The sequence below is a fragment of the Convolutriloba macropyga genome, unplaced genomic scaffold, assembly GCF_964194025.1.
Source record: "Convolutriloba macropyga unplaced genomic scaffold, txConMacr16.3 SCAFFOLD_2797, whole genome shotgun sequence".
In the NCBI taxonomy this organism is placed as follows: Eukaryota; Metazoa; Xenacoelomorpha; order Acoela; family Convolutidae; genus Convolutriloba; species Convolutriloba macropyga.
This window is the reverse complement of record NW_027449540.1, coordinates 18,812-28,978: the sequence shown is the minus strand read 5'-3', so window position 1 is coordinate 28,978 and position 10,167 is coordinate 18,812.

Here is a 10,167-nt window from a genome sequence, read left to right as displayed (position 1 = left end):
GAGCCCTGACGTCATATCATCCATCGTGGTTTTTATGGACCTCTTTATAGGATGTCTTCCTCGCAAGTTTCAGTTGAACTTCTTTCGGGAATCGTACAGCTGAGTTTTTCCTATTGGAGAAACAAAGGCTCATCATCTTAGACGTTTTGCTGCCTGTCTCTCGCATCTCGATTGCCTGACACATATTTCTTTCTACCTCTTCGTCACTACGGTAGGTGTTCCAATCATCTTCAGGTAGAAGCTCATTGGGTGTTAATGTTTCTTCGTCTAAGTTAATATAATTAAGAATTGCACTAATAATGCTGAGCGGAGTATTTGCACGATGACCAAAGTGTGATTCAAACGGCCAAATCTCTGTGTTGTTTTTTGTTTATATGCAGAGCTGGGATAATTTTGTTTCAATTGCTCTTTTTGTTTAAAGCGAGTATCTTTATGAGCTACTTTAATAAATGCAGGGTTTAAACTGTTTTAGTTTGTTGTTCTACTAGGTCTATAGCTCTATGGTCATTGGCAGGTGCGAGAATTAAGCAAGCAAAGAAATGTGGAACACCTTGAATTTGTATGTAATTGTCGAAAAAATTTTAAACATTTGAGGCATTTGCATTTACAAAATTTGGCTGATGTATATTAAGAAAATCTATCTCTGCTTGTAAGTATAAACATTTCATGTTTTTAATTTGTAATTGGGCCGGAAAAAATTATTTGTACTTCCTGATTAGGTTTTTTACATGGTTTCTGTGGAATGAATTGATTTCCGGTTGCAATATATTTTCAATTTTTATCAATTGTAGTGCAGGATTTACACTATGGAACGCGCAAGGAGATAGGGATTCATATATGGCTACCAGCAGTTCTGAGTAATTGCTGGTTAAACTTGTTTGCGCATTTCTTGGGAACATGGTGAATGGTCTTTTCGTCAAGGTAAGCAATCACTGTTTTATTTCTTCTTAGTTGGACTTCTAGGTAATTGTCAGAAGTCCTAAGTTTGAGTTCCTGGAACAAAATTGTGTCCTTTTCGATGAAAGCTACACCTCCAACTCTGCCTCCTTCCTTGGGCCTTTTCTCTTGGATTTTGCTGTAGCCAGGTAAGTTTTCTAGCGCAGAGTTATACTGAGATTGGTCTCCTGCTTTCAATCAATGATGCCTAGTTTGATTTTGAGACCATAACAATCCAGTTCAGGATGTTGATGTGTGTGTTATGAGTAGGAAGGCTTTGCCCTGTGGGTTCCGCTATTCTCTTGCACCAGGAGCAACGCTTACAGTCATACCTGTTGTTCTATTGCTTCATGGACTGTAGTTTTTGCATTTCGGATCTACTCATTTCCACTGCCGCACGAGGTGCCATGATGATTTTGGCTGGTAAGATGAACAATGCACCTTGAGTTTGGGCTGCGTTTGGTTTCGATGCCTCCGAGGATGAAGAGCAGAAAAAAATTGTGTTACCTAGTCTAACGAATACTAGGGATCAGATCCTGGGCAAAAACACGTTCCTCACAGTCTGGGTACAGTGTGCATGAATATTGAAGTGATCGCCCGCTCGTAGTTTTGCCGCGTAGAGGCGTCCTTTCTTTCATGATCGCCAGCTTGCTTTTACCGGTAGTCGCTAAGAGATATCTGCGGCTATTGATGGCCCTCTGTCAATTTTTTTTACAATCCGATGGATTTGAATTGTTTTGGGGCGGCTTTTTTAAAGAGCTGTTTACACATTTTCATGGTTAAAGTCAAATTAAGTTGATGACTTTGGTCAACCCGAAACAGGAAGTGCAGCAAAAAAACGCGAGGTTGAGCGTCGTAAATTTGTTTCACTCTAATTACAAGGTAGAGTGAGAAAACGGTGTCAACCAAAATTTCGCTTTCTCGCTTTTGTTTTCATATACGGCAAATTGACGTCGATTTTTACTGTTTTTTTAATCTTCTTTCTTGTTTAGTCAAAAATTTTTGAGCATATTACGTCCAACCACTTCAAATCTGCTTTTCGTTCGTTAGTGCATGCAATTTCAAATGAATTGCATGCTTACCGTCGTTTTCTCACTCTCGAGTGCTGTAAAGAGCTATGGGCAATAAAATCACCGACAAAAATGAGGTCATCTAACTTAAGTAGTTGACTGATTGATGACCTGTGTCCTGCATCGCAGCTAGGCAGATGTGGTCTGTAGATCTTCACTAGTGTTATATTATTATCAACTGCGGTGGGTTGGACTGCGAGGGGTTGGACTTCTTGGTATTCGTCAAGTAGTTCGTCGTTGTAGGTCCTGAGTTTGAGTTTCTGGAACATAATTGTTTGACCTTTTGAAAGCTAACACTCAACCTTTGCCTTTCTTTGGGCTTTTTCTCTTGGATTATGCAGTAGTCATCAGGTGGGCTTTTGAGGGCGGATTTTTCATTGAGGTTGGTGTCCTTGATGATCGTTTATTCGCTGTTGTTTTTCTTCATCCAGTCTTTGATGTCTAGTTTGTGATTGAGACCATTGCATTTCAATTTCAGGATTTTGAGGTGTGTTATGAGTGTGAATGTTTTGCCTGGTTTGTTGTGCTAAAAGCCTGCAACAAAAGGAACTCTTACAGGCTAATTTATTGTTCCCTTGCTCTTTGAACTGTAAGTTAGTGCATTTCAGATTTACCCATCCTCCACGGCTGCACAAGGCGCTTTATTGTCCCCAAATTTTAAGATGACAATTAGCGTTGGGCTGGGGTTTGTTTCAACTCGGAGGATGAGAAGAAGCAGGGCGATTATGTTTCCCAGTCAAATGCATGCTAGGGACAAGAGAGATTGAGCTTGCCTGATCCCGCCGCAAATACCCAATTCTTAGTCTTTGTACAGAGTGTATGGATCATGGAAGTGGTCGCCCGCTCGTAGCTCTGCCGCGTAGAGGCGTCCATTCTGTTATTGTCGCCAGTTTGGTGTTTCCGGTAGTCAAAAAACGGAATCTGTGGTTATTTAATTCTCTGCGTTCCATTTTCTCATCGTTTGTGGCACCAGCTTGCTTTTTCTGAAAGCCGTAAAACGATAGCTGCCGCTTTTGTCGGTCCTCTGTCAGTGTTCTACCAATCCGTTAATTTGAATTGTTTTGGGGCGCTGTTTTTTAAAGAGTTGTCTGCACTTTTCCATGATTGAATTCAAATTGAATTGATGATATCGGTCAAGCTGAAAGAGGAAATCGAGCAGAAAAATTGAGTGGTTTAGCGTCGTAAGTTTTTGCTCTAATTTTAAGGTTGAGTGAGAAAACGGTGCTTAAACAAAGTTTCGCCTGTTTTTTTTTCACATACGAAATTTGACTCCGATTTTTGCAATTTTTCCTGATTTTTTATCGGTTTCATTGAAATGGATTTTAACTTGTTTATAGTCCATTCAAGGTCTATTTTTTCTTTAGTCAAGGATTGCTGGGGATCTTTTTCATTGTTTCGGGACGTGCACTGCCGTTTTTTGTCGTGAATGTTTGTTACGACCAGATGAAGTCACAATCACATCAAATCTGCTTTTTGTTCATTGCATCATGCTAGTTTAATTGAATTGCATGTGTAGCGTCGTTTTTCACACTTGTGGATTTTTCCTTTTCATGAGTAAGTTTTTGGTCGCAGGTGATTAGTCACCTCACTCTGAAAAATACTTCCTCTTTCTGAAATTGACCTTTCTTTACTTTAATTTAAAGAGATAAGGTAAAGCGAGTGAAAGTCACTCTAATTGAAGGTTTTTTGAGAGCTGCTAATAGAAGCAACATTAAGTTAAACAGTTTCATAATAAAAATATAACTTCCTAGCATTTGATGATAGGTGTCTTTTGTGATCTGTTTTTTAAAACTTTTTTAAAACTGTAGATCTACCAAGCTATTGCGGCTATTGACTTGCAATCTGCCTGCTTTATTTTAAAATTTGTTGCATAGCAAGTGTTGTTGCACAGCAAGGGTTCGAAGCCAAATTGGCATTTAGTTTTATGCGGTTTTGCATCTTGGTTTTGAATTTTTTCGAGAGCCTTTTCCAGTTTCACACTCGTCTTTGATTTGCACCCGCTTACTTAGCCTGCGCTAGATACAAGTAACCGTGCTGCTTGAGATCATTTTTTAAACTGACTTTTTCAAAAACTGATGCGCCGAGTTCACAAATGTGTTGTAGCTATAGTCACTCCCATAAACGTTTCAAAGGTCAAATTTGCACGTCGAGAGTTTTCCGAAAGTTGGCCTGCCTTACAACTTTACAGGGCTTACTACCCGGGTTGAATTTTTCCGCCCAAAATGATGTAAGAGTGGGGCTGCAATGGGAGGATTTTTTAGGAAAATGCAGCTCAAAACTCTTACGTCTTTTTGGGCTGCATTGGGCTTCCAAGGGGTGTAAAATGGTGTAAGAGTGAGGGGGTAAAAGACAAATTAACCCCCACTCTTACAGCTTTTTTGGTCTGCCAAGGGGGGTAAAATGATGTAAGAGTTGTGGGGTAATTTGTCTTTTACCCCCTCACTCTTACACCATTTTAACCCCTTGGCAGAACAAAAAAGCTGTAAGAGTGGGGGTTAATTTGTCTTTTACCCCCTCACTCTTACACCATTTTACCCCCCTTGGAAGCCCAATGCAGCCCAAAAAGATGTAAGAGTTTTGAGCTGCATTTTCCTAAAAAATCCTCCCATTGCAACCCCACTCTTACATCATTTTACCCCCCTTGGCAGCCCAACTCTTACATCATTTTAACCCCTCAATCTTACATTTTTTAGCCCCCCTACCAGAAGACTGCCAGTCTTGAACCCACAACCTCTGTACCCTCAGCTGCGTCGCCTTATCCTCCAGACCATCAAACCTTGTACAACTCTTGACGGTCTATATATATGAATAATACTTGTAAGAATTGCCCCATGTCAACAAATTAGCCCCTCACTCTTACATCATTTTACCCCCTCTGGACAAATTACCCCCGCACACTTACACCATTTTACCCCCTTTGGCAGCCCGACTCCTACATCGTTTTACCCCCTCTGAACAAATTACCCCCTCACTCTTACACCATTTTACCCCCCTTGGCAGCTCAAATCTTAGCTCATGTTACCCCCTCTGGACAAATTATTCCCTAACTTTTACAACATTCCCCCCCCTTGGCAGCCCAACTCTTACATCATTTTCATCTCTGAACAAATTAGCCCCTCACTGTTACATCATTTTACCCCCCTTGGCAGCTCAATTCTTAGCTCATTTTACCCACCCTCTCGACAAATTACCCTCTCACTCTTACACCGTTTTACCCCCCTTGGCAGCCCAACTCTTATATCATTTTACATCTCAGAACAAATTACCCCCTCACTCTTACATCATTTTACCCCCCTTGGCAGCCCAACTCTTACATCATTTTACATCTCTGAACAAATTAACCCCTAAATCTTACATCATTTTACCCCCCTTGGCAGCTCAATTCTTAGCTCATTCTACCCCCCTCTGGACAAATTACCCTCTCACTCTTACACCATTTTATCTCCATTGGCAGCCTATATCTTACATCATTTTACCCCTCTGGACAAATTACCCCCTCACTCTTACACCATTTTACCCCCCTTGGCAGCCCAACTCTTACACTTAAATTTCATTCAGGGGGTATTTCCTAAAAAGTCCTCCCATTGCAGCCCACTCTTACATGGCAATTTCAGTCAGGGGATAATTCCTGAAAAGTCCTCCCATTGCAGCCCACTCTTACATGGCAATTTCAGTCAGGGGGTTAATTCCTGAAAAGTCCTCCCATTGCAGCCGATTGCAGCCCACTCTTACATGGCAATTTCTGTCAGGGGGGGGGGGGTAATTCCTGAAAAGTTCTCTCATTGCATCCCATTGCAGCCCACTCCTACATGGCAATTTCAGTCAGGGGGATAATTCCTGAAAAGTCCTCCCATTGCAGCCGATTGCAGCCCACTCTTACATGGCAATTTCTGTCAGGGGGGGGGGGTAATTCCTGAAAAGTTCTCTCATTTTACCCCCTCAATCTTACATTTTTTAGCCCCCCTACCAGAAGACTGCCAGTCTTGAACCCACAACCTCTGTTCCCTCAGCTGCGTCGCCTTATCCTCCAGACCATCAAACCTTGTACATTTCTTGACGGTCTATATATATGAATAATACTTGTAAGAATTGCCCCATCTCAACAAATTAGCCCCTCACTCTTACATCATTTTACCCCCTCTGGACAAATTACCCCCGCACACTTACACCATTTTACCCCCTTTGGCAGCCCGACTCCTACATCGTTTTACCCGCTCTGAACAAATTACCCCCTCACTCTTACACCATTTTACCCCCCTTGGCAGCTCAAATCTTAGCTCATGTTACCCCCTCTGGACAAATTTTTCCCTAACTTTTACAACATTCCCCCCCCCCCCTTGGCAGCCCAACTCTTACATCATTTTAATGTCTGAACAAATTAGCCCCTCACTGTTACATCATTTTACCCCCCTTGGCAGCTCAATTCTTAGCTCATTTTACCCACCCTCTCGACAAATTACCCTCTCACTCTTACACCGTTTTACCCCCCTTGGCAGCCCAACTCTTATATCATTTTACATCTCAGAACAAATTACCCCCTCACTCTTACATCATTTTACCCCCCTTGGCAGCCCAACTCTTACATCATTTTACATCTCTGAACAAATTAATCCCTAAATCTTACATCATTTTACCCCCCTTGGCAGCTCAATTCTTAGCTCATTTTACCCCCCTCTGGACAAATTACCCTCTCACTCTTACACCATTTTATCTCCATTGGCAGCCTATATCTTACATCATTTTACCCCTCTGGACAAATTACCCCCTCACTCTTACACCATTTTACCCCCCTTGGCAGCCCACATCTTACATCTTTTTACCCCCTCTGGACAAATTAACCCCTCACTCTTACACCATTTTACCCCCCTTGGCAGCCCAACTCTTACATCATTTTCATCTCTGAACAAATTACCCCCTCACTGTTACATCATTTTACCCCCCTTGGCAGCTCAATTCTTAGCTCATTTTACCCACCCTCTGGACAAATTACCCTCTCACTCTTACACCGTTTTACCCCCCTTGGCAGCCTAACTCTTATATCATTTTACATCTCAGAACAAATTACCCCCTCACTCTTACATCATTTTACCCCCCTCGGCAGCCCAACTCTTACATCATTTTACATCTCTGAACAAATTACCCCCTAAATCTTACATCATTTTACCCCCCTTGGCAGCTCAATTCTTAGCTAATTTTACCCCCCTCTGGACAAATTACCCTCTCGCTCTTACACCATTTTATCTCCATTGGCAGCCTATATCTTACATCATTTTACCCCTCTGGACAAATTACCCCCTCACTCTTACACCATTTTACCCCCCTTGGCAGCCCACATCTTACATCTTTTCACCCCCTCTGGACAAATTAACCCCTCACTCTTACACCATTTTACCCCCCTTGGCAGCCCAACCCTTACATCATTTTACCCCCTCTGGACAAATTACACCCTCACTCTTACACCATTTTACCCCCCTTGGCAGCCCAACTCTTACATCATTTCACCCACTCTGGACAAATTACCCCCTCACTCTTAAACCATTTTACTCCTTGGCAGCCCAACTCTTACATTATTTTACCCCTCTGGGCAAATTACCCCCTCACTCTTACACCATTTTACCCCCTTGGCAGACCAACTCTTACATCATTTTACCCCCTCTGGACAAATTACCCCCTCACTCTTACACCATTTTACCCCCTTGGCAGCCCAACTCTTACATCATTTTACCCCCTCTGGACAAATTACACCCTCACTCTTATCCCATTTTACCCCCCTTGGCAGCCCACATCTTACATCTTTTTACCCCCTCTGGACAAATTACCCCCTCTCTCTTACACCATTTTACCCCCCTTGGCAGCCCAACCCTTACATCATTTTACCCCCTCTGGACAAATTACCCCCTCACTCTTACACCATTTTACCCCCCTTGACAGCCCAACTCTTACATCATTTTACCCCCTCTGGACAAATTACCCCCTCACTCTTACACCATTTTACCCCCTTGGCAGCCCAACTCTAACATTATTTTACCCCTCTGTGCAAATTACCCCCTCACTCTTACACAGTTTTACCACCCTTGGCAGCCCAACTCTTACATTATTTTACCCCTCTGTGCAAATTACCCCCTCACTCTTACACAGTTTTACCACCCTTGGCAGCTCAACTCTTACATCATTTCACCCACTCTGGACAAATTACCCCCTCACTCTTAAACCATTTTACTCCTTGGCAGCCCAACTCTTACATTATTTTACCCCTCTGGGCAAATTACCCCCTCACTCTTACACCATTTTACCCCCTTGGCAGACCAACTCTTACATCATTTTACCACTCTGGACAAATTACACCCTCACTCTTATCCCATTTTACCCCCCTTGGCAGCCCACATTTTACATCTTTTTACCCCCTCTGGACAAATTACCCCCTCTCTCTTACACCATTTTACCCCCCTTGGCAGCCCAACCCTTACATCATTTTACCCCCTCTGGACAAATTACCCCCTCACTCTTACACCATTTTACCCCCCTTGGCAGCCCAACTCTTACATCATTTTACCCCCTCTGGACAAATTACCCCCTCACTCTTACACCATTTTAACCCCTTGGCAGCCCAACTCTAACATTATTTTACCCCTCTGTGCAAATTACCCCCTCACTCTTACACAGTTTTACCACCCTTGGCAGCCCAACTCTTACATTATTTTACCACTCTAGGCAAATTACCCCCTCACTCTTACACCATTTTACCCCCCTTGGCAGCCCAACTCTTACACTTAAATTTCATTCAGGGGGGTATTTCCTAAAAAGTCCTCCCATTGCAGCCCATTGCAGCCCACTATTACATGGCAATTTCAGTCAGGGGGTAATTCCTGAAAAGTCCTCCCATTGCAGCCCACTCTTACATGGCAATTTCAGTCAGGGGGGTAATTCCTGAAAAGTCCTCCCATTGCAGCCGATTGCAGCCCACTCTTACATGGCAATTTCTGTCAGGGGGGAGGGGGTAATTCCTGAAAAGTTCTCTCATTGCATCCCATTGCAGCCCACTCTTACATGGCAATTTCAGTCAGGGGGGTAATTCCTGAAAAGTCCTCCCATTGCAGCCGATTGCAGCCCACTCTTACATGGCAACTTCTGTCAGGGGGGGGGGGGGTAATTCCTGAAAAGTTCTCTCATTGCATCCCATTGCAGCCCACTCTTACATGGCAATTTCAGTCAGAGGGGTAATTCCTCAAACGTCCTCCCATTGCAGCCCAACTCTTACATCATTTTACCCCCTCTGAATAAATTACCCCCACACTCTTACATCCCCAACTCTTACATCAAAATGGGAGGATTTTAGGGAGGACATTCGACCCGGGTACTTTTCTGTTAAATTTAGGTCAACGACTACGTTCAATTAACGTCAAACCAATAGACATCCAGCTACAGTTCTTGTACAGTCAGCAATTTTCAAAAGTGTTACAAAATCGACATTATGGTTATAATTAGATAAACCTTTTTCGTAAATTCAGCCCTCAAATGAGTAATAGCTAATAAATTGGGTTTAAAATGAATGAAATTGGTACTTTCTGTTTCAGCTGTCACCCGCAATGCACTCCTAAAGCTTAATTTGACAGTGAAGCGAGCGAGTGAGTTGTCCAAGCAGAAAGTGATAGTGGTCAGACATCCAGTGTTACGACTTCTGTCTGGCTTCCAAGACATCATCAGACGAGGCAACCACAGGGAGTCTACAATGATCCATCTGAGATCCAATATTTCCACTTTGAGTACTGAAGTGCACCTATCGCTTCTAGGAAAATATTCTGTTTCGGAACCCAAACTTTGTTTTTGTTTATAACTGCTTAACCTGCGTTTTTCACCCATGATAGCATACTAGCCTCCAAGTCGAATACCGATGGTTATGTTGCACCGTATCTTACAAGAGTCTTCTAAAAGCCAGATCGAATAGCCAGCCGTGCTATTTGACGAATGCTGGCATGTGGTCATGGTTCATTATTTTTAATTGCTCTTGAACGAAGTTCATAGCAATTATTGTAAACGTGTGTGTCGTTTAATGCGAAACTTTTGCTTGACTGACTTTTCGAGTGACTTTTACGCCCTTGACTTTTTGAGTTTCGCGTGATCTAAAATTCTCTCTCAATCACAATTTCAAGCAGCTGAACTC